Source organism: Myotis lucifugus, unplaced genomic scaffold, assembly GCF_000147115.1.
Source record: "Myotis lucifugus unplaced genomic scaffold, Myoluc2.0 scaffold_255, whole genome shotgun sequence".
NCBI lineage: Eukaryota > Metazoa > Chordata > Mammalia > Chiroptera > Vespertilionidae > Myotis > Myotis lucifugus.
Window position 1 is genome coordinate 1880206 of NW_005871303.1, and position 24130 is coordinate 1904335.

General features: G+C 49.0%; 1 protein-coding gene and 1 long non-coding RNA gene across 8 annotated transcripts in view; one reads left to right on the forward strand and one right to left on the reverse strand.

The window, feature by feature from the left end:
* Window positions 1-21379: 21379 nt before the first annotated feature.
* On the reverse strand, window positions 21380-23460 carry LOC111827953. Its single transcript, XR_002831698.1, has 2 exons — window positions 21988-23460; window positions 21380-21532 (listed from the first exon to the last, which is right to left on the reverse strand). It is a non-coding gene; the product is annotated as an uncharacterized LOC111827953 (long non-coding RNA).
* A 21-nt stretch (window positions 23461-23481) lies between these two features.
* TIAL1 (TIA1 cytotoxic granule associated RNA binding protein like 1) overlaps window positions 23482-24130 on the forward strand; it is a 21468-nt gene continuing 20819 nt past the window's right edge. For all 7 annotated transcript variants that reach the window (XM_006098999.3, XM_023762623.1, XM_023762627.1 and 4 more), the window contains exon 1: window positions 23482-24048. The gene's annotated coding sequence lies outside the window, so the exon portion shown is untranslated. The remainder of the gene's footprint in view (window positions 24049-24130) is intronic.

The window sequence follows — 24130 nt, forward strand, 5'->3', positions numbered from 1 at the left end:
ACTGGAGTCTCTCAGTTACGTTTTAATCACTGTTTTTTCCTCTGGGCTCAGGAATGTGGATCTAAGAAAGCCAGGGAGAAAATGGATGTGCGAGTGGAAATTCACCTGCCTGCCTTTTGAAACCCAAAGAGAATGCAAGATTGCATCAGCAGCGCATAGTTTTATGCTCCTGTATCTCAATTACAGAAACTACAGTTGCAGCAAACAACTGTAAGAAAAAAAATCACATTCTTTGGAGGTTTGGTCCTTTTTATGGCGGAGGTTGGTTTTTGCTATCTTAAATCTTGACATAGATTTAGGAAGTAAGGACCTTATGAAATGAAAAAAAAAATGTGGTTGACTCAATAGTTGTTGCGCTTGTAACCTCAATCAAGCACCCAGCTCCTCTTGGGGGAGAGAATGCGCCCCAGAGAATGTTTGGGAGGCTCCATTTTAGATCCTCAGGCATGCAGACTCGTTCCCTTCCCCAAAAAACATTTTGAGAAGTTGCCTTGGACTGATCATTGGGCCCAATTTTCCAACTCAAATTCAGAGCCTACCCTGGGGCCCTCAGAGACAACACCTCCTCTCTCTCAGCCCGCAAATTACTCCTCAGCCCACAAATGCTAGAGAGGCCTGCCAATCATTTCCAGTGGCAAGATTCCCACTTACAATAGGTCTACACATCTTCTCTGAAGTCCAAAAACCCAGTTTTGTAAAAACACAGAGGAGATTAAGGGACTGACTCAGGTCACCAAACACGCAAGAGGCTGATGTATGAACCTAAATGGCAGCCTACTTGTTAGGTTTGATGAAGCAATTGAACTGAGACCTCTCCCCGGGAACTGGCTTTTCAGGTCATTTCACTATGGACATGCCCTTTGCTGAAGACCACATTTCACTTGTGGTGACCACATTCCATGATCTCCCCTCCGGGTATGCATAAAGAAGTCTCTGCCCAGAAGAAAGCCTGCCAAAAGTCCTTTAAAAGCCGCTGACGCTGAACTGGTTTGGCTCAGTGGATAGAGCTGCGGCCTGCAGACTGAAGGGTCCCAGGTTCGATTCCAGTCAAGGCATGTATCTTGGTTGCAGGCACATCCCCACTGGGGGGCGTGCAGGAGGCAGCTGATCGATCTCTCTCATCGATGTTTCTAATTCTCTATCCCTCTCCCTTCTTCTCTGTAAAAAATCAATAAAATATATATATTAAAAAAAAAAAGCCGCTGACTCCCGTCACTGGGTGCTGGAGCCATCCAGGCTCAGCCACCTGATGTTCGGATGATCGAATTTTTCATAATCCCTCACTACTCTGGCCTTGTGCATTCCTCCTTTGGCCACCTAACAGTATTAATTTACCATCAGAAGAATTACCATGGAAGGAGGTGGGCCCTCAAGTTCCCTGGTCAGTATCTATCTTGTTCTTCCTTATATTATGTCTAAAGCCCTGAGCACAGGGCTGAGCCCAGAGTCCTTATTCAAGAAATATTGATGTTTACCAAGGATTGAATCCAAAGTGAAATTTTATTTCTATCTTCTTCCTTTGCTTAATTTGCTTTCCACTGCAACTGCAGTTTAAACAATGAGAGCATTCTTTGCTGGGTCCCCCTCACCCCCCAGACACAAGCAGGGAGGAAGCAAGTTCCTCCGGGATTAATGTAGCTGCTTCTGAGAGTTGTATTCCCCCAGGAGCTTCACAGGGGTTTGTCTAACATGTCGCCGTAGGCCTTGGAGAGCTGGCTGGAAGAAGCTCCGTTGAGCCATGCCGAATAAGGAGGAGCATGTCTGTCCTTGATGGTTTTTTTTTCACTCTAACTCTTAGAACACTTGTTCCCCAAGTGCTATAGACTGCATGTTGGTGTCCCTTCAAAATGCATATGTTGACATTTATTCCCAATGTGATGCTATTTGGACAAGGGGTCTTGAGGAGGTGATGAGGTCATGAGGGCAGAGTACTCATGAGAGTAATACCCTCATAAAAAAACACTGTCCTAGCCAGCGTGGCTCGGTAGTTGAAAAATCAAACTATGAACGAACTATGATATGAACCGGGAGGTCACGGTTCGATCCCCAGTTGGGGCACATGCCCTAGTTGTGGGCTTGATTAATCCCTAGTGTGAGGCCTGTAGGAGACAGCCGACCAATGATTTTTTTCTCATCATTGATGTTTCTATCTCTCTCTCCCTCTCCCTTCCCTCTGAAATCAATAAAAATATATTTTTTAAAAATAATAATTAAAAATAAATAAATAAGGAAGGAAGGAGGGAAAGAAGGGAGGGAAGGAAGGAAGGAAGGAAGGAAGGAAGGAAGGAAGGAAGGAAGGAAGAAAGGGAAAGAAAGAAAGAAATAGAAAGGAAGAAAGAATAGAAAGAATGACTGGAGCCCAGCCGGCGTGGCTCAGTGGTTGAGTGTCGACCTATGAACCAGGAGGTCATGGTTTGTTTCCCTATCAGGGCACTTGCCTGAGTTGTGGGTTTAATCCCCAGTGTGGGGCATGCAGGTGGCAGCCGATTGATAATTCTCTCTCATCATTGATGTTTCTATCTCTCCCTATTTCTCCGAAATAAAAAAAAAATTTTTTTAAAAAGAAAGACTGGAGAGTTCCCTCACCCCTTCCATCATGTGAGGACAGAGTGAGAAGACAGCCACCTCTGAATTGAGATGTGGGGATCCCAGCAGACACTGAATCCTCTGGTGCCTTGGCCTTGGACTTCCCAGCTTCCGTAACTGTGAGAAATACATTTCTGTGGTCTCTAACCCACCCAGTGCGTGGCATTCTGTTACAGCAGCCCGATTGGACTAAGATACCAGGCCTTCTGGAGTTCATTGTCCCAGATCAAAAGCTTAAATATGACCCAGGATTTTCCTTTCTCTCTCACCATCCAACCATCACCAAGTCTGCAGATTCCACTTCCCCAATATTCGTTGGCACTGTGCTGTCTCCTCCTCCAGTGCCCCGACCTTATCCAAGTCACCCTCATCTCTCATCTGGACCTGGCAAGGGCTTCTAATCTTGTCCAGGTCCAATCCATTGCCCACATGGCAGCTGAGCGACGTTTTCAAGTACGAATGGACACCATCCTTTCTCTGGTAGAATGCTTTAATGGCTCCTATTGCCCTGTGTCTGTCCAAGTCCACACTCCTTGGCCTGGTGTGCCCAAGACCCCTCCTCCCCGCTCCCTGGGGCACACTGGTGCTGGCCCTGAGGAACTGTGTCATGCACGCACCGTGCTCTCTCTTGTCTGCACACACTGTTTCCTCCACCTTCTCCCCCAGGACCCGCGCCTTCCACTGCCCTGGCCTGGCTGCCTCCTCTTCATCTCCAGGCATCACCTTCGGCATCACTCTCCCCTTCATCTTCCTACTCTGGGTCATGTATCCCTTCTAGATGCCCCCATACAAACCCTGGGCCACACTATCAGGTCCATTGCCTTGCAATTACTTGTTTGATGGTCTGATTAGCTTATGGGTTGAGTTTCTTGAGGACAGAGAGGAATCTTGATCACCACTGTGTCCCAGCCTCTGGCACAGGGCCTGGTAAATAAGGTATAACAACAACAACAGCAACTGTAATCGCTACCGTTTGGTAAGTCTTTACTGCTTGCCAGGTACTGTGTTATGGGCTTTATGTGGATCACCTCATTTAATCTTTGTGGTGGAGGCTGGGCTCGCCTTTCAGCAGTGAAGGGCTTATTCTCCCAGATGCTGGAAGACGATTCCCAGCTGCCATTTGGGAATTGGCTCAGCTGAAGAAAACTCCCAGGGGAACCTGCATCCAGGGACTGACCTAGGGAGGGGCTTCATGGCCCTGCCCTTTGGGTCCAACTGAGAACAGGGCTCCTGCGCTTTCCCAGCTCCAGAGCGCCCTCTGGGGTTGGCTGCCGCTTCCTTTTGGGACTGCATGGCCGCTCACTTCCCCCTCTGCTCAGCCCTGCCTCCTGCTCTCCCTTTTACGGGCGGGCGTTGCTGTTAAGAGAATGAATTCCCTCCTAAAGTCCTGCCTGCTCACTCTGCCTCACAGTCTGCTTCCCCAGGACCCCGGCCTGGAACAGTCCCCTCAGCAAGCGGCCTTCTGGGTACAAGGCTGATTCTCCCTTTACAGGTGTAACCATGAAGGCTTAGAGACGCTAAGTAACTTGCTCGGTGTCACAGAGCTCATGACTGGTAGGGGTGGGGTCTGAATTTAGGCAACTGGATCTAGAGCCTGTGCTATTAACCAGGCACTCAATAAATATAATAAGTGAGTGGGCGGGCTCAGTTCCACCAGCCACCATGGAAAACATCTAAAAAGCTACAGCTCAGGATCAAAGCTTTGTGCACACGGTTTTTCTCGGTGCCTGGGAAACAAGGGCAGCTGCCGGCGCTGGGGAAGATGGCAGTCAGCCCCGACCGAGATGGGGCTGGGCCTGGCTGACGCTTAGCGCCCGTCACAGAGGGGACTCCAGCCCGGCTACAATGGTGATTCTCAAAGAAAATGTCACCGCAAAGATGTCAGTGTCTGCATGATTCAGTCCCTTTCTAATGGAACCGTAAGCGGGTATAGGAGCAGAGCCAAGCCTTCCGACCTGTGCAAAATGCTGAGCAGCCCCAGTCGTTTTGGTTTGTCTCTGGGATGTTATCAGAGATCAGCACACACGGCCATGCACAGCTTCACCAGCCAATGCCTCCCAAGAAGACCACTCCACTATGGGCAGCCTAGACTGTGGGAGGCCAGGTCCACGTGGGTGGGCTCTCTCTAATGTCCTGATGGTCAAGTGCATGGGGAGAGAGCAGCCTCAGCAGTGGGTGTTAGAGCAGGGAGGGGAATAGGAAATGTCTGGTTTGGTTATGCTAGGTCTGGCCTCAATGATAAGCTCTAGAAATACACCATGGGGCCCACCCGATGGGGCTCAGTGGTTGAGCGTTGACCCACGAACCAAGAGGTTACCGGTTCGATCCCGGCAGCCGATTGATGTTTCTATCTCTCTATCCCTCTCCTTTTCTCTCTCTCTCAAATCAATAAAAACATATTTTTTTAAAAGTAAAAATAAATAAATAAGAAAGAAAGAAATACACCCTGGTGGAGGGGAAGGGGGAAATTAATAGTGCTTAGGTGCGGCGGCTCAGATTACAGCACTAACTTTGCATCTGTTTATTATGAAAAGTTAAAGTCCCTCTGTCCTGTCCTGTGCTCTCTGACCTCCTGTGGCAAGGTACATCCTGTACTAGCCTCAGAGCCTTTAATCATAAACTATCCTGTTTTGCTATTTAACTGTCTACGTTCCTCCCTGAAAGAATGCCAGGAGCCATGGAAATGGGGACTCTGGTGTTAAAAGCTAATTAATTTTAAAAAAAATCAGGCCCTGGGCTAAGCATGCCAGGACCTGATCTTATTTATGTCACCAGCAACCCCAGGCGGCATTAAGCCCATTGTGCAGATGAGAAAACAGGCTTAGAGATGTTGATTAACTTGCCCAAATTCCCATGGCTGACCAGCAGGTAGAACCAGGCTTACAAACCAAGTCTGTTTGAGTCCACGGCCTGTACTCAACTACAAGGTTAAACACTCCCTTGCCCTTTGCTGCTTCTCCGTCCTCAGTGAGTTCTAGCTCAGCAGCAGTAATGGGCTGAATTTACATCTACCCAGAACCTCAGAAGGCGACCTAACTTTGCAGATGTAATCAAGTTAGGATAATGTCATAGTGGGTTAGAGCAGGCCCTGATCCAAGGGCTGATGTCCTCATGAGAAGAGGAAACTTTGCACAGAGTCACAGGCATAGGGAGAATGCCCTGGGAAGGTGGAGGCAGAGATTAGAGTGATGTGTCTACAAGCCAGGGCTTGCCAGCCAACATCAGAAGACAGAAGAGGCCTCCCCTGGAGTCTCCCAGCAGCACATGGCCCTGTTGACACCTTGATTTCCACCGTCTGGCCTTCAGAACTTGAGACAATAAATCCCTGTTGTTTTAAGACACCCAGTTTGTGGTACTTTGTTAAGGCAGCTCAGGGAACAAGTAGAGGAGCCTGACTATTGATCTTTAGTGCCTAATGCAAATGTCACTTCCATCATCCAAGGACCACCCTTTGGAGCAAGATTGACAGATTCTTTCATTTGTCCCTCATCAAACCCAGCAGCTCAGAGAGGAAGCCTTCCTTGATTCCTCATCTCCCCACCAGGCAAAAAAAAAAAAAAAAAAAAATCCTGTTTAAAGAACTATCTCCCCTGAAAAGTACTAAACCCCCAACTCATTTGAAGTGAAATTCTTAAATATGTATTTAAATGATGTTTTTTCCTCCCACTTATCCTCCAAATCTTTTTTTTATAAGCTATTCATTCTTTTTTTTAAATATATTTTATTGAATTTTTACAGAGAGGAAGGGAGAGAGATAGAGAGCCAGAAACATCGATGAGAGAGAAACATCGATCAGCTGCCTCCTGCACACCTCCCACTGGGGACGTGCCCGCAACCCAGGTACATGCCCTTAATCGGAATCGAACCTGGGACCCTTCAGTCCGCAGGCCGACGCTCTATCCACTGAGCCAAACCGGTTTCGGCTATCCTCCAAATCTTAAGATCAGGTTTCAGTCATGTCACTCTGACTAAACATAAATCATTTGATAACTTATCAAGCCCCAAAATCAATAAATAGTGATAGAAATGTAGGCAGGGAGTAAAAAATGTCGTTACCCGTATTCATTTACTCCAGCAAACATTTGAGGGCCGAGCTCTACGATGATAATGATGAAGGAAACGTCCATAGGCTTGGCCCCTTTTGTGAAGACAAGAGCCCTGTGAAGAGTTAAATTATATTACAACCTGGTAAAAACTGTTGTGGAGATAAAAAGTTCTCAGAGTCTATAAAACTGACCCAGCCCGCTGAATCTGGGAAGGCTTGGACATTTGTGTTGGAAAAAGTTTTCATTGGTGACACAGGTACATAATACAGAATTAAAAAGACACCAAAGGATGTTGTATTCGTTTGCCAGGGCTGCTGAGCCCAAGTACCACAGACTGGTTGGTTTACAAAAATAGAAATTTACTGTCTCGGGACCAAGGCGTCCGCAGGGTTGGTACCTTCTAAGCACTGCAAGGGGGAAATGTACTCATTGCCTGTGTCCTGGGTTCTAGGGGTTTGCTGAGCATCACTTCAGTCTCTGCCTTCATCTTCATCCAGTGTTCTCCGTGTCCAACCCTCTCTATATACAGAGATATTTCTGTCTAAACCTGTAATTGCCTTGAGAGGCATGACTGAGGATGGCCGGAGAGTTGTGTGCAGGACGGAGAAAGAACCAGGCCATGCGTTCGGTGCCTCTGCCGCCCTGTGCCTGGCGCTCTGGGGATTAGGCGGGTGGTCACACGCCCTCTGTTGTTTCCAGGAGGTGCAGGGGGTTGTTTCCAGAGGGCCTGTCAAGTCTTGCTGCTCCATCCCTCCACTCTTTGGGGGTTTATTAAACACCTCCTGGCAAGAATCCCTGAGCTCGGCCTGTGGGAGGATTCAGACATGGAAGAGCTGATCAGTGCCATCCAAGATGGTACATTCTGGCTAGGGAAATAAGACTCCTGTGAGGCTTAATTTTATGTGTCAACTAGGCCATGGTGCCCAGATATTTGGTCAAACGTTATTCTGGATCTTTCTGTAAAGATGTTTTTCGGCCGTAACCGGTTTGGCTCAGTGGATAGAGCGTCGGCCTGCGGACTGAAGGGTCCCAGGTTCGATTCCGGTCAAGGGCATGTACCTTGGTTGTGGGCACATCTCCAGTGCGGAGTGTGCAGGAGGCAGCTGATCGATGTTTCTCTCTCATCGATGTTTCTAACTCTCTATCTCTCTCCCTTCTTCTCTGTAAAAAATCAATAAAATATATTTAAAAAAAAAAAAGATGTTTTTCAACTGAGATGAAGGTTTAAATTGGAGGACTTTGAGTACAGCCGATGACCCTCCCTCATGGGGGTGGGCCTCGTTTAATCAGTTGAAGGCCTTAATACAACAAAGACTAGGCTATGTCCCTCGAGTAAGGGGGAGTTTCACCAGCAGACTGCCTTTGGACTCAGACTGCAACTCTTCCCTGGGTCCCCAACCTGTTGGCTTACCCTGCAGATTTTTAAAAAAATATATTTTATTGATTTTTTACAGAGAGGAAGGGAGAGAGATAGTCAGAAATATCGATGAGAGAGAAACATCGACCAGCCGCCTCCCGCACATCTCCTACTGGGGATGTGCCCACAACCCAGGTAAATGCCCTTGACCGGAACCGAACCCTGGACCCTTCAGTCCGCAGGCCGATGCTCCATCCACTGAGCCAAACCGGTTTCGGCATACCCTGCAGATTTTGCCTCGTCCATCCACAATTGTGTGAGCCAGTTTCTTAAAGTCTCTCTCTCTCTCTCTCAATCCCTCTCTCTCTTTGGCTAATACAACTACTAGTGAGGGGCATGATTCTCAAGGCAGTATCTGACTTAGCACAAGATGACAGAGATGCTGAGAGGAAGGAGGAAGTGAGGGCCCGAGCAGTCAGAGAGGCCTTGAGCAGGAACTGGAGACTTGAGCAGGATTCTGCGGCAAGATCAAGTATGAATAGAGGGAAGAAGGCGAAAGGGCCTGCTGGGAGGGGAAACAGCAGGAGGAACCGTGTGGAGCTAGGCCCCAGCAGAGGACTGATTCTGGGGACACAGGTGACCCTACCAACAGGTGCCTTTCCTGGTAGCTGTCACAGGTGCAACTGGACCCCTGTTAGTGAGAATACGTGTCTAATTCCCGTTTCCCTCTTAGGCCGTAAACTGGTGATTTTTGAGCATATCTATTCCCCATACCTACCTAGATAAACAAATAGGTGTTGAATACATATTTGTGGGATGATTAAATCTACTTTGTCCTCCTGTTGAATTGTAATCTGTGGCAGAATTAAGTCCCCACCTTGTTTCAAAAGAGGTCAAGAAATCGGTGCTGATGGTTATGAGAGTTACTTTTTCCTGGCTGGGGAAATAATTTTGTTACATCCCATTTCCAAAAGCAATTCAAATAATACAGAAAATAGAAAATAGAACATCTGTAGTCCCATTGCCCAGAGATAAGATGTAAATAAAATAATGTTAAATCACTGTTAACCGTAAAACGTGCTACATTATCAACACCACCTTATCAGATCTTTCCTTGCTGTTGAACCAAGACCAGCATATGTATTGAGCATCTACTTACTGGGTGTTAGGGACTGACATGCAAAGGTAAAGTAGACAGACACGCGATTTCCCTGCTTTCTGGGAGTGTCTAGCTCAGGGGTGGGCAAACTTTTTGACTCAAGGGCCACAATGGGTTCTTAAACTGGACCGGAGGGCCGGAACAAAAGCATGGATGGAGTGTTTGTGTGAACTAATATAAATTCAAAGTAAACATCATTACATAAAAGGGTACGGTCTTTTTTTTTTAGTTTTATTCATTTCAAACGGGCCGTAGTTTGCCCACGGCTGGTCTAGCTGATTAGGAAAAGTCTTCTAAACGCGAAGCTTTTTCTGGTTTTGGTGTTTCTGTGCCATCTCTTGGCTGCTGGATGCAGGGTCTTTTGTTGTTGCTGTGCTTGAATACACGTTTGTCTTTCCCCTTCCAAGGCGGTAGTGAACACACCTCTCAGAGCACTTCTCGGAGCCATTTGCATGTTATACAAAACGGGTTGGGTTGTTCAGTTTGCAGGGCCTTTTCATTTCTTTTCTTAGATCCCTGTGGAAACTCAGCCTCCCCGGATGCATGCTTTTTGGGTTGTTATTTGTGTTTAAAGATCACATTCTTCCACTGGGCGGCAGCTACTCAGACTACAGGCAAAACTGGTTTAGTTCTTGGTCACTTTTCACAAACAAAAAGATGCATTATTCTCAGTAAATAGAGAGGAGTAGTTAGCATCATTTCCTTTGTTCATGTTTAGATTTTTAAATGTTAATAATTTTAAATTTCACAAATAATATACAAAATATATCCTTGTTTGAAAATGTGTTTTAAATTTGAAACTGCTTGTAAATCAAGGATTGCATCCAAAGAGTCTTACTCAGGCCTTTCTTCCTATTCTTTAGGGTTATTCTTACAGGGCATAGGCTAGAGTTGAACCCACATGAATCTGGAAAATACTTGTTATGATTTCCCAAAATTTCTCTGTTTCTCATGATTAATCAGCATGCTGTTGATTGGCTACCAAATGTCAAGACCAATTGGTGAACTGGAATAGGTGGCATTTGCCTTCATGGTGTTTATAACCTCTGAGGCAGCCTGTACGCCCTGGGACAGGCCTGGTGGCCCCTGGGAATCCAGACAGTATTCCAGGCCCACAGCACCAGGCTGGCAAAAGTGCATTCGAAAGTCGGGAAAAGCGAGATGCTTGGTGCCATTTATTATGATTGGAACCTCCAACTCAAAATGAAAATTCGCTGCAGGTACAGCCTAACCAGATAAAAGTTGCAAATCAGTTCATCTGTGGTCGGCAAACTCATTAGTCAACAGAGCCAAATATCAACAGTACAACGATTGAAATCTTTTGAGAGCCAAATTTTTTAAACTTAAACTATATAGGTAGGTACATTGTTATTAACTTAATTAGGGTACTCCTAGGGCTTAGGAAGAGCCACACTCAAGGGGCCAAAGAGCCGCATGTGGCTCGCGAGCCGCAGTTTGCCAACCACGGATCTATGCTAAATTAATAATAAAAACAGTGAACACTTCTATGGAGCTTTCTATGAGGATTAATTCACGTAACCATCACAAGAACCCTAAGGAGGTGCTAGTGTTATCCCTGCTGTGGTCTGTCTGAACGTTTGTGTCCCCCCCAACCCCAAATTCATGTGTTGAAATCCTACCCCCTAAGGCAGTGATGGCGAACCTATGACACGCCTGTCAGAGGTGACACGCGAACTCATTTTTTTGGTTGGTTTTTCTTTGTTAAATGGCATTTAAATATATAAAATAAATATCAAAAATATAAATCTTTGTGTTACTATGGTTGCAAATATCAAAAAATTTCTATATGTGACACAGCACCAGAGTTAAGTTAGGGTTTTTCAAAATGCTGACACGCCGAGCTCAAAAGGTTCGCCATCACTGCCCTAAGGTGATGGTATTAGGAGGTGGGGCCTTTGGGAGGTGTTTAAGTCATGAGGATGGAGCCTTCATGAATGGGATTCGTGCCCTTATAAAAGAGTCTGGAGATGGAGAGACCCCCGGACCCCTCCCACCATGGGCGGTCACAGTGAGACGTTACCTGCTGTGAAACAGGAAGAGGGCCTCCACCGGAATGTGACCATGCCTGGGCCTCCATCTTGGACTTTGACCTCCAGAATCATGAGAAACAAGTGTCTGTTAATTATAAGCTACTCAGCCTCCACAGATGAGAAACGAGTACACAGAGCTCAAGTAACTAACCTGAGGACACGCAGCTGGAAGTGCCAGAGCCGGATAAGAGCCCAGGCAGGCTGGCTGCAGAGGGCCACGCCGCTCCCAGGGTCTTCTGCAACGTCATGGTCTCCCTCGCCGCGGCCAGGCTTCCCCAAAGCAGCCATTCCTCCCAGTGGAAGCTCCGGTGCTTGTTTTGGCCTCCTAAGTCGCCTACAGCAGTGGTTCTCAACCTTGGCTGCACATTAGAATCACCTGGGAATCTTTTTAAAATCCTGATTTCTGGGCCTCGTCCTCCGGAAATTCTGTTTCTTGGTTACTAATGTCGTGGCCCCACCCCATCGCAAAGAAACAGAATTTCCGGAGGATGAGGCCCAGAAATCAGGATTTTAAAAAGATTCCACGTGGCCCTAACTGATTTGGCTCAGTGGATAGAGCGTTGGCCTACGGACTGAGGGGTCCTGGGTTCGATTCCGGTCAAGGGCATGTACCTTGGTTGCGGGCATATACCCAGTAGGGAGTGTGCAGGAGGCAGCTGATCGATGTTTCTCTCTCATCGGTGTTTCTAACTCTCTATCCCTCTCCCTTCCTCTCTGTAAAAAATCAATAAAAAAAATATATAAAAGATTCCCAGGTGATTCTAATGTGCAGCCAAGGTTGAGAACCACTGGGCTAGGACATTTAAGTAATAAAACCTGCCCCCCGCACACCTGGATTTTGCTCACTAACGCAGGAACCTTGAGTCTGCTGTGAGCTGCTTATTGGTAGGGCCTGAACTTCTAAGAAGGGTTTCTTCTCCAGACATTGTTTTCTGAGTTGGTTGTTTGCAGGAGATTAAATTATTTGAGGAGGAGGCCACAGGGAGACTTTTCTCAGGTTTCCGATTAAATCCTTTCATTATGCAGATGCTGCTGAATAAAGCTTTCTTCATTTAGATGCGGGAGGAATTATATTGGTAGGATTGTTATTAAAGGAAACCTGTGAAGGAGTAGTCATTAGTTCCTCATAAGAATGGATGTCTTTTTGTAAGAGACAAAAGCTTTTCTCAAATCATATCTGGGCCCTTGTGCAGTAGAACCTGAAGGAGAAGGATGCTCGCGTGGTTAAGTAAGTAAGGCTTCAGAAGAAGCCTTGGAGAGATCAACCAAAGGACTTGTGTGCGTGCATATGAGCATAACCAATGGACGCAGACAGTAGGCGGGTGAGGGCATGTGCTGGGGGGTGGGAGCGGCTGGCGAGAGGTCAATGGGGGAAAAGGAGGCTCATGTAATACTTCAAACAATAAAGAATTTAAATTAAAAAACAAAAGAAGCCTTGGACCCGGGCCCTTCCAGCATTGCTGTTGGGCTGGTCCTCATTCCTGTTTCAGATCCTCTGAGAACGTCCCCCTGCTCTCCGGAAGAGCCCAAGTCCTTCGCTGAGCCTGCCAACACCGTCACAGCGTCGCTCCAGCCACCCTTGCCAGCTCTCCTCCTATCCCCTGGCCCTCCAGTCCCACTATAGCATCTCGCCTTCCACAATAGCCAGTGCAGGTTCCTTCCTGCTGGAAAGGCCACTGTCTCTTCATCTGGGTCCTTTCTGTCTCATCCTTCAAGACCCTGGTAGGAGTCTCCTTAAGGAGTCTTCCCCATCTGCCCAGATACTTCTAGGATGGACTTAATAGGCACAAATTATTTGGTTTTGGGTGTCTTTCTCTCTAAACTGAGAGGCCAAGGGTCATCTTATTTTCGTCTTCATTTGTCTTCTTTCTGTCCACCTGTGGCCCCTCAGTCCAGCACAGTGCCTGTTGAGCAACAGCCATGTTCAGTGTCTTATGCTCCCTGAGTCCTGTCCTAGCCACTATCTCATCTTAGCGAGCCTGTCCTGACCACAGCCCTGTGCTAGGGCATCGATGTTTGGACCATGTGAACCTTGCCTCCCCCAAATGTCTGAGCTCAGAGTGGATCCCAGGAAGCCAACCCAGAGGCCAGCATGTGACCTGTGATGACCTGGGGGGAAAGATGAACTGAGCCATCAGGCTCTGCTTTTAGGAATATGAGGTAAGAAACGTGGAAAGAACTGGCAGGAGAAGACAGCAGGGATGTGGTTGAGTCACATGAAGGGGAGAGCGCAGGGGTGGAGACTTGCGGATGCCGCCACTGAAGTGCCCGGCGCTGCCTTGGCTCTGGGATGCCCTCCGGGAGGGCTGCCGGGGTGGTGGCCACTGATCTTGATTCCTGAGCCCCAGTTGCCTTTGTGGTAGCCAGCCTCCAAGACCTCTGATCATCGCCTCCGGGTACTCGCTCTGTAGGGGTGATGTGGGTACTCGTCCTCCCACATTGAATAATGCTGACTTGGGTGACTAATGGGCTTCACAGAACAGATGGTGCATGACTTCCAAGCTAGAACATAACAGATATTGCAGATCTGCCTTGGTCTCTTGAAACATTCCCGTGGTGGGGAGCCAGTGGTGGGGAGCCAATCACCCAAGCAGCCTGGTGGAGAGGCCCATGTGGGGAGGAGCTGAGGCCTCCCACCGACAACCAGCACCAACCTGTGAGCGAGTCACCAGGCGGGTGGGTCTCCCTGCCTCAGTCAAGCCTTCGGATGACGGAAGGCCTGGCTGACATCTTGACTGTGTGAGACACTGAACCAAAACCACCTAGCTAAGCTGCTCCCAAATTCCTGACCCACAGACACCGAGTGAGTAATAAGTGTTTGCTATTATTTTAAGCTACTAAAGTTGGGGGGTAATATGTTACACAGCAATAGATAACAATTACACCTTTTTGGGTTTTTAAAACTCTTAAAAATATTTTTATTGATTTCAGAGAGGAAAGGAGAGGGAGAGAGAGAGAGAAACATCAATGGTGAGAATCATTGATCGGTTGCCTCCTGCACGCTCCCCAGGAATCGAGCCCCCAACCCAGGCATGTGCACGAACTCTCTCTGTGACTCAGTTTCCCGACATGGGCAGTGAGAATGATAATAGTACCCAGTGACAGTACCTCATAGTGGTGTGTCACAGAGTTATCCTGAAGGTCACCATTCATGTGAAATACGTGGAACAGTGCCTGACCCATGATGCGCACTCAATGTCAACTCTCACTGCTGCTGCTACGATGATCCCCATTTCACAGACAAGGAAACGGAGGCTTGGAGATGTTCAGTAAGCCCCGCCCATGCTTTTAACTGCATCACACAAATATTTCCCCAAACGGTGGTAAAGGAAGGCAGGCCGAGATTCGTGTCAGTGTATTTCCTTGTAAAGATAAGGAAGAGCTCGTTCACATCTGAAGACGATGATCAAATCAGCGGAGAACCTCCTCTGAAAACAGTCTCTTCCAAACCCAGTTCAGCTGGATTCTGGCCACAGGTTGCTCTCCCTATTTCCTCTCGCAGAGGGTTGGTTGTTCCTGGCAGAGATGCCCACGGGGGTGGGGGAGAAGGGCTCGCTGTTGGAGCAGCCGTTCCGCACGACTCACCAGGCAGTTTATAGCACCATTTCGCTTCGCTGGGGACAGTGGAGCTACCAACCACGCTGTCTGCTGATGTGAACTCTATTTGGATACAATAATGTTTTTAAATAACCTCAAATACAATTATCACCCCGAGGATGGGGCTGGTTGAATGACTAGAGAAATATCATTCAGCTAGTTCATTAACTAATTACAGAGCTCTGCAAGCAGCTGTGCCAGGCAGGGGATGAGTCACGGAGCTGAGCTCAGGGCAAGCGGCCAGCGGCCAGCGGCCAGCGGGGCTTCAGCGCTCTCTCCTGGCGCCAGCACCAGGAGGTGGCATTCTTGATGATGAAGAGGGACTCTTCCACTCCTCGCTGTCTCCTTAGCATCTGTGGGCAGGTGCTCCCCGAGGCCCAGAAATACATCCACGCCAGGGCCACTCACAGGACTTCAAAGGGCTCGAGTCCTCTCCCTGGCTGCTCACTGCACTATAACCCAAGGCGGCCGGTCACTCGTTCAGCTAAGGAATCTCTTATCTTTGCTGTCTTGAGCACCATGTGGGAAAATGTTCGTCAGGGGCAAAAGGGGGAGCCCCTGCTCACCTCCCAGCGGAGGAACTGGAATGCTCACTACACAGGACAGGGTGGTCACCCCGCGGCAGGGCTGGTTGCGTTGCCCATACCCGAGTTCCACAATTAAAGTTGTAAAAGTGTTTGGAAAGTAATGGGAGGCCTGCCCCCTTGGGCCCCTGGCTTCCTCAGCTGTAAGTGGGGATAATGTCAGTGTCCACCTCACAGAGTGATGGGAGCCAATGATGGAAGGATGTAAAGTTTTTAGCCTAGCGCTTGGCAGGAAGCCAAGGACTCAGGACATGGGAGCCATTCTTCTTGCGGTCATTCGAGCACACGCACAGTCTTACTTACGTCCTCACAAGAGGAGGATTCCGTCTCCACTCCCTCCCCTGGGTGCTCCCGTCATGGTCCGGGCCCTCTTGACACTTGGCTCGCCTTGTGATGGTGCTAAAGGCTGACTGCTCAAATTCTTTTCCTGAACTTTTTTTTTTAAATCTTCACCTGAGGATATTTTTCCATTGATTTTAGAGAGAGTGGAAGAGAGAGGGAAAGACAGAGAGAAATGTCAATGTGAGAGAAACACATTGGTTGGTTGCCTCCTGCACGAGCCCCCACCAGGCCCTGGACTGGGGAGGACCCTGAAACTGAGGTATGTGCCCTTGATCAGAATCAGACCCAGGACCCTTGGGTTCGCAGACCAATGCTCTATCCACTGAGCCAAACCGGCTAAGGCTTTTCCTGAACTTAAAAAAATATATATATGTTTTTGTTGATTTTAGAGAGTAAGGGAGAGGGAGAGAGAGATAGAAACATCAATGATGAAAGAGAATCATTGATTAGCTGCCTCCTGCATGCTCCATACTGGGTATGGAGCTTGAAACCTAAGCATGTGCCCTGACCCCTGACTGGGAATCAAACCATGACCTCCTGGTTCATAGGTTGATACTCAACACTGAGCCACATTGGCTGGGCCTGAACTTTTTTTTTTTAATATATTTTATTGATTTTTTTACAGAGAGGAAGGGAGAGGGATAGAGAGTTAGAAACATCGATCAGCTGCCTCCTGCACACTCCCTACTGGGTATGTGCCCGCAACCAATGCACATGCCCTTGACCAGAATCGAACCTGGGACCCTTGAGTCCGCAGGCCAATGCTCTATCCACTGAGCCAAACCGGTTAGGGCTGGGCCTGAACTTTTAAAATCAATGGCAGTTGCACCCTGTCTCCTGAACAGCAAAGGCCCCCCAACAACTCCAGGTTAAAATCGGCAGACCCCCATTCCCCTCGCCATTGTTTAGGGAAAAAACCCAAAAACCTTTCTTTAAGAGAAATATAATTGAGCCTAGCTGGCTGCACTAGCCTATTTTTCTATTTTCCTCCAAAGCGAATGCCAGACATTTTTGGGGGCCAAAGACAGGATTAACATTTCTCAGCCGGGTAGACACACCCATCTGGGTTCAGCACAGGGAGCATTTCCTGTAAGCAGCCTGAAGGATCCAGGCCACAAACTTAGAGTTTAAATTCTGAAAGTGATTTTTCCATCCTGGAAGCTGCTTCCGTTACAGCTTCTTGCAGATGAACCTCAGGCAAGCGGCAATCTTCCCAGCCATGGCACTTCTGTGACGAGTCTGCCCACTGGGAACCGTGTGAGGAGGCCACCTGGAGGCTGGGCAGAGTGACATACCTGCTCTGAGCACCTGCACACACGCCAGACATCAGGTTAGACTGAGCAATGCCAGGGGACCCAGCTCTGAGCTCCATCCTTAAAGACCTGCGGTCCAAGGTGGGGGACACGTTTCCCTGTAACAAGCCCGGAGCCTGGGAGTAGGCGGCAAACCCTGGTGCTGTGAAAGCTGTGCCCAGCATGGGGGTGAGGATGTGATTGACATTGGAGTTGAATAACAGTCAGTCGTGTGAAGAAAGGTGGGGACGGCATTTCAGGCAGAAGCAAGCTGAGACCCAAAGGTCTGAAGTGTGTGTGTGTGTGTGTGTGTGTGTGTGTGCGCGCGCGCTCGCATTCCAAGCAGCTCAGGATTCAAGTGCAAGACGAGACTAGCCGGGTACACGTTTGCTCATCACCATCATTTTCAGCATCAGGAAGTCCTCTGGGAACGGCCCCGGGGGCATGTCTTCAATCCACTAGATTTCTAGGGCACGAGATTCAGAGCATGATGAGTCCTCCCAAGATGTGCCCAGGCCGAGCGCTCTCATTGCCAAGCTCCATCTTAGCGGGCATATGGGGCCTAAGTGTTAGAATGAGGTTCAGTGGGTGGCAGATTGGTCTGAGGAGGCTGGGGCACCAGAGCCCCGAGCAGGAGGGGGACTTGTGGACACAGCAATCAATCCAGGAAGGTCTCTCTCGGCTCTGGCCACAGGAACAAGATACAGGGCGGTTGCAGAGGTCCCGAGGCAGGGGGCCACAGGGTGATCTGGTAGCAGATTCCGCTTTGCTCAGCGTTCCTTCTGCGGAAGACTTGGAGCAGGCAGGGCCTGGCTCCTGAGGCAGGAGCTCTGCAGTTTCATTTGTTTGTATCCTACACAATTTGGGGGAAGTGTGCTTAGCAAGGGAGGGCTGAACGAATGAAACCTGCGACACCTGGCTGCCATCAGCTCACGCATGGGAACCCCAGTGCGGGAGCTAAAGGGAGCCAGACAGACCTGAGTTCCAGTCCTAACCCTGTAGGTTGCTATGGGGCTTAAACTACTGAATTTCACCAAGTGCCAGATTCTTTGTTGTTCAAATGGGGATAATGTTGCTCATGGGCTATGGTGGGTGTCAAACCAAGTATGAGTGTGAGGTCTGGCATCACAATGAGTGTTTAATAATAATGGGTTTTTTTCCCAGGTGCCCAGATAAAAGGCTGCAGTCAGTGGCTAATCTTGAATTGTCCTGGCCACTTGGGGGACAGCACTGCCCTTCCGTTTGGAGGCCTCCTCTCATGTCGCCACGGTGGGCAGTGGGGTCAGCTCTTCGCCATCACACGCTTAGGAAACCAGAGCTGGTTGACCCCGAAGCGCCTCCGACCGGCTTTTCCTCCTTCCTGCGCTCCTGCTTCTGCTGAACTCTGCTTCTGGCTCCAGCAGGTACTGACCGCCCTCTCCAGACCAGGCTGCCAGGAAAAGGCCACCGGCTGGAAGTGACGCAACCAGGGTTTGCATCCACTGTTCTAATGGAACTTGAGACTAAACATTTCCACTGCCCCTCTCGCTTTCAAAATCCAAGAGGGAATGATTTTAAATTATTAACGAGTTTGTTTTTTATGGTAGGAGTAATGCAGATTCAAGGTTTTAAAAAACACCTCAAGTAAGACAGGACACCGAGGTTGAGTCCTTTTCCGTCTCCTGGCTTCAGCTCCCTAACCTGTCAATGAGGGACAGTAGTGATACCTCCCTCCAAGGGGGAGTCTGGAGCTTAAAAGAAGGCCTTTGAGCATGCCTGGTGCAACGCCTGGCGGAGAGCAAGCACCTGACATGTTAGTGATGATCATCACAGCCATTCCATTTCCAGAGATGATGGAGGGTCTTTTTCTAGGAACATTCCATGCTTACAAGAAAAAAATCTATGCATATACATGCACACAGAGATGTTATACTTAATGCTCTGCAGCGTAGTTTTCAGTGAATAATAATCTTGGGCATTTCCATATTAAGGTATATCGATTGCCCACATTCTTTTTAAATAATGGGGCAGAATTTCATTGACTGATGTCCCACAATTTATGTGTCCCAAAGAGAGCATTTAAAATATATTGTAACGTATTTGTTCAGAGGTTTTATATTCTAACACATATGCATGCATTTGAATAATTCAAACATCCTTTTCAACATTCACAGATCATAAATTTGATCCACATTGTGTGCCAGCAGCACTGCTGAAAGGTGAACTGGAACCTCAAATCAGGAGCACTGTGGACCAGACTACACATACCCACCTGAGGGGGCTGGTTACAAAAGAGTCTGTTACTATGCTTATTCCAGATTAAATTGGAACAGACTAGAATGTTAAAGGAGGTGTAATAGTTGTTTGTTCAAGCTTTTGCCTACTCTATAAAAGGACCACTGGTTTTACTATTATTTTTCTATTTGGCTTCCTGGCTCCTTGAATTCAATCAGTGTCCCGCTGTTCAGAGGGATTTTGAAGTGTGCGAGTCTTAATTGAAGTGGTAGCGCCTGAGACCAGATTAACACCGTGAGCAACAGGGAGTCCCATCGATGGAGGTAAACTGCTGCTAGCTCTGCATCTCAACTACTTCTGGCTCCTGGGACCCATTTACATTCTGATGGCAGCTGCATGGTTGGGAACTGGGTTGGGCCAGAGCTGCAGCTCCGTGATTCTGCTGAGCGTTGGGTTTCCTTGGAATGTCTGGAAGGAGTTCTGCTCCAGGCTCCAGGGGCCTGGTTGGAGAGCACCTGGCATGTGAAGTCTACTGAACACACCAGGCCCTGTGCTGGAAGCTAGAGATAGAATGCACACGATGAGACAGGGTCCCTGGCCTGTTCCTGGGGAGACAGACATAAATAAGCACAGGAAACAGCTTGTGACTGCAGCCACATGGAAATACACAGCGATGAATGGAGAGTAACCGGGACTCGCTTTCCATGTTTGGTTAGGGAGGGGACACAGGAGCTGAGACTTGATAGATGAGAAAGGCCCAGCTTAGGGAAGAGTTGAGAAAGACCATTCTAGGCAAAAGGAAGAACAAAGGCAAGGCTGTGGGGAGAGGGAAGAGCTCAGTGGCGAACTGAGACGATCCCAGGTGGCTGGATCATGGCGAGGAAGAAGAGGAGGAGAAACTATCCCAAGGGGACCCATACCTGTGTGGTTGTATAGACCACAGCAAGGAGTCTGGATTTCATTCTCACTGCTATGGGAGGCCACAGATTTCAGGCCAAACAACGATGTAGTCTGTTTCCTATCTTTTCAAAAAGATCACTTGAGTTCTCTGTGGAGAGTGCACTGGGAGGAAGGAGACCAGAGGAGGTGATGGCTGTTTCCATGCCAGAGGTGATGGTGGTGGAGGCAGCAGCCACAGCAGAAGTTGTACAGCTGAGTTTTAAATCCTCTCCAGCAGGCCAGAGCCCACTACAGGCTCCAGAACATCAAGATTCTCCATGGATGCCCAATCAACCCGCTCCCCACTCATTGAGCACTCACCTAGCACAAAGACAAATGTCTCATAGCATAGGGGTCATGGGACACAGCAAGGCAGACACCCGTCTCACTGCGTAGAATAAAGTGGGCTCCTACGAATTCACTTTATTATTCTTATATATTCTTTCATATGTGTTACATATGACATGTTTTAAAATGGCATTTTGGCTAGGGGAAGTCAAGAATACCCAGATTCTACCTTTGGCCTATCACTTCTACCTAGACCTAGTTCCACGGCAGGTACGTGTACACAGGAAGCAATGCCAGGTTACTCCAAACCCCAGTTCAGGAGGAGGAGGTAGCTGGGCTGGTAGGCACTGCCCCAATTCCACTCCAGAGAAACCGCTGTTAACATCAGGATGGAATCAGGCTCAGGTGGGAGGAGGGCAGGAAGGGACCATGGTTCCCTCCTCCTGGAGGAAATCCTCTTCAAACAGAGCAACTCCAGCTTAACGTAATTTAAATTGACGCAATCATTGGGGCTTAATAAATGTTACATGGCTTCCTTTCCGTTTGGCTCAAGGAGCCTACAGTCTCCTGTGATGAAGGGCTTGCTCAGTCCTTTTTTTATTTCAGAGAGGAAGGGAGAGAGAAACATCAATTAGTGATGAATCATTGATCGGGTGCCCCCTGCACGTCCCCCACTGGCAATTGACCCCCCCCCCTCCTCTCCCATGGGAATTCGTGACCTCCTGATTCATAGGTCGACACTCAACCACAGAGCCAGTCCTTTTGATCCGCATTGTTAGCCTTATTCCCTACTGGGTGAGAGCCGCTGTCTTGGTCCTTAGAGACACAGCTCCCTCTGCTGGCTCACTAGCTGGGCCTTCGGAATGTTAAACAGAACCCTTTCTATAGTGGTGACATCAACTTCCAATAATTATCATCATAATCTACAACAAGTTGTTTATTATAGAGTATGTTCATCTATTGTTCTAGATTAATAATGTTAATATGAAGTATAGCAAGGGCTCTGGAGCCAGCCTGGGGCCCTTATTAGCAGTGACCTTTGGCATATTTCAATCTCATGAGCCTCAGTCTTCTCATCTGTAAAATTGATATAATAATACTGTGTCAGTCAGGGTCCACTTAGGAAAGCAGAATTTACACTAAACTGTATGTGTTGGAGGACTGAACAAACAAAATGGGTAGCTGCCATCCCTTTGGTGGAAGGAAGAGGTTGGGATGATCAGAACTGTTTCAATCATCTACTGCTACATTACGTTATCCTAAGCCAGTGATGGCGAACCTATGACATGTGTGTCACAGGTGACACGCGAACTCATTTTTTTGGTTGATTTTTCTTTGTTAAATGGCATTTAAATATATAAATCTTTGTTTTACTATGGTTGCAAATATCAAAAAATTTCTATATGTGACACGGCACCAGAGTTAAGTTAGGGTTTTTCAAAATGCTGACACGCCGAGCTCAAAAGGTTCGCCATCACTGTCAGAGGTTTAACGTCTCTGGGTTGGCCAACCAGGCCTTCTGCTGGTCTCACCGGGGCTCGTCCATGCTGCAGTCTTCAGTTGGAAGGTCAGCTGGGACATCTGGATGGCTTGGCCTCGCTGTCTCTTTCATCCTCAAGCAAGTGAAACTGGGCTCCCTCACACGACCATATGTGCCCTGACCGAGGACTCAAACAGGCAACCCCCTGGTGCATAGGTCAGTGCTCAACCCCTGAGCCACACCGCGGGGCTCCTATTTATTTTTTAGAGTATTTTTATGAAGGTATAATTTACAGCCATGTAACTCACAAAATCAAGCTATAAAAGTTCTCAGCACACAAAATATCCCCACACCATAGTCATCTCTTCCTTCAGTCCTCAGCCTCTGGCAACTATTGATCTATTTTCCATCCCTACAGTTTTGCCTCTTTCAGAATTTTATATAAATGGAGTCATGCAGTATATAGCCATCTGAACCTGGCTCCTTTCATGTAGCATAATGCATTTGAGATTCATTCCTGCGTTGCATGCCTGTTTCATTCCTTTTCATTGCTAAGTGTTATTCCATTGTCTGGATTATGTACCCGTTTGTTTATCCACTCCGAAGCTTAAGGACATTTGGGATATGTATCAGTCAGGGTTCTCCAGAGAAACAGATTCAAAAGGAGAAAACCCATCCCCGTCCCCACCCTTCGTTAAGCTACAAGAGGGGCATGACCTCCACCACGTTCTCCTAGAGATGGCTGCGGGGAGGCGGTGGGAAGAGTCCTGTGAGCTGGGGGGAAACGAACGGCAGGGCGAGAGCCAGCCCGCACGTGGCTTCCCGTGCCCATAGACTTCCTTCCCCGCCCACCCATCGGCACAACCCGAAGTCTGGCACGTCTCTGCCCACAGGTTTTTTCCACTCTAATAAGTCAATAAGGGGTGGAGGGCATTACCACTGAACCTTACGCCGACTCAATGAGTCATTTTAATGGCGGACTACTCTTCTTACCCTTACCAATGAGATCATGGAAACCTTTAAAGCCGGCTACCGAAGCTAGGACACCTCCTTGCGGAGAAACGCGCCCGAAGGACGCGGCCGGCCCTAGGGAAGCCCGAAGGGCCCAGCAGAAAGCACCTCCCGCTCCTCCCCGCCCGAGGCCTGCCTGCGCGACTCCGGCCCTCGGCGCGGGGCGGCGGTTGGTGTCCGCGGGCCAGCCGTTCGGACTAACACAGGGGCGGAGAGACCTGCCGGCTCGGACACCATGCGGAGCCAGAGCGCTGCCTGAGCCGCAGTTGAAGAAACCGCTCTCGGGCTGGACGGAGGCGGAGCAGCAGCTCAGGCCGAGCCAACAGAAGAGCCCTAAAATGCCTGGAGCAGTCCTCGGACAGCCCCCAGCGCGAGGCACTCTGGGATTTGTAGTTTATGTCCGGGACAGCGTTTTCGCTCGCTTCGTTTCCCAGCCTTTTAACGTCGCCTTTATTCTTCCCCTCTGGTCCCAGTACTCCGACTTCCTGGTCGCCGCACGTCCTCACGTACTACAGTACCCAGAAGTCTCTTCTTCGCGTCCCAGCGCGCGTCTCCTTTGGACTACAGTTCCCAGAAGCACTTTGAAGTGCTGCCCTCTCTCGTTTCCAGGACCACAATTCCCAGAGACTTCGGTTTCACGGCGGTTCTCCTCTCACTCTCTTCTTGAGTTGGCTGGGCTTCGGCCGGCCAGGGGGCGCACAGCGACGACGTGAGCCCTCGTGACCGGACACACGGCTTCCTCGGCGGCCTGTGCTTCTCCTCACTTAGTTATCCCTTTCACAGGCCGTCGCGGCTGGCCTGAGCTGTGACCTGGCGGGCCGCGCCTGCGCTCTGCCCCGTTTCCTGCCTGGCTGGTGGCGGCGGCCATTTTGTTCATCCTCCTCCTCCTCCTGCTCCTCCTGGTTGGAGCGCAGTGTCCGGAGCGGGCTGGGGGGAGAGAGCCCGTGAGCAGGGTTCGGTGTCCTTTCCTTGTCCCCAGCTGGTGCCCTTCCTCCCCACCCCCTCCCCTCCCCGACCCTGCCCTCCCCCTTGTCCCGGGATCTCTCCGTCGCACCCACCATGATGGAAGACGACGGGCAGCCCCGGACAGCCCCCGGACTCTGTGAGTACCCGAGATGATGGGGTGCCAGGGCGCCGCGAGGCCCGGGCACCGCGGGTCGCTGTGGGAGGGGAGCGGCAGGGGA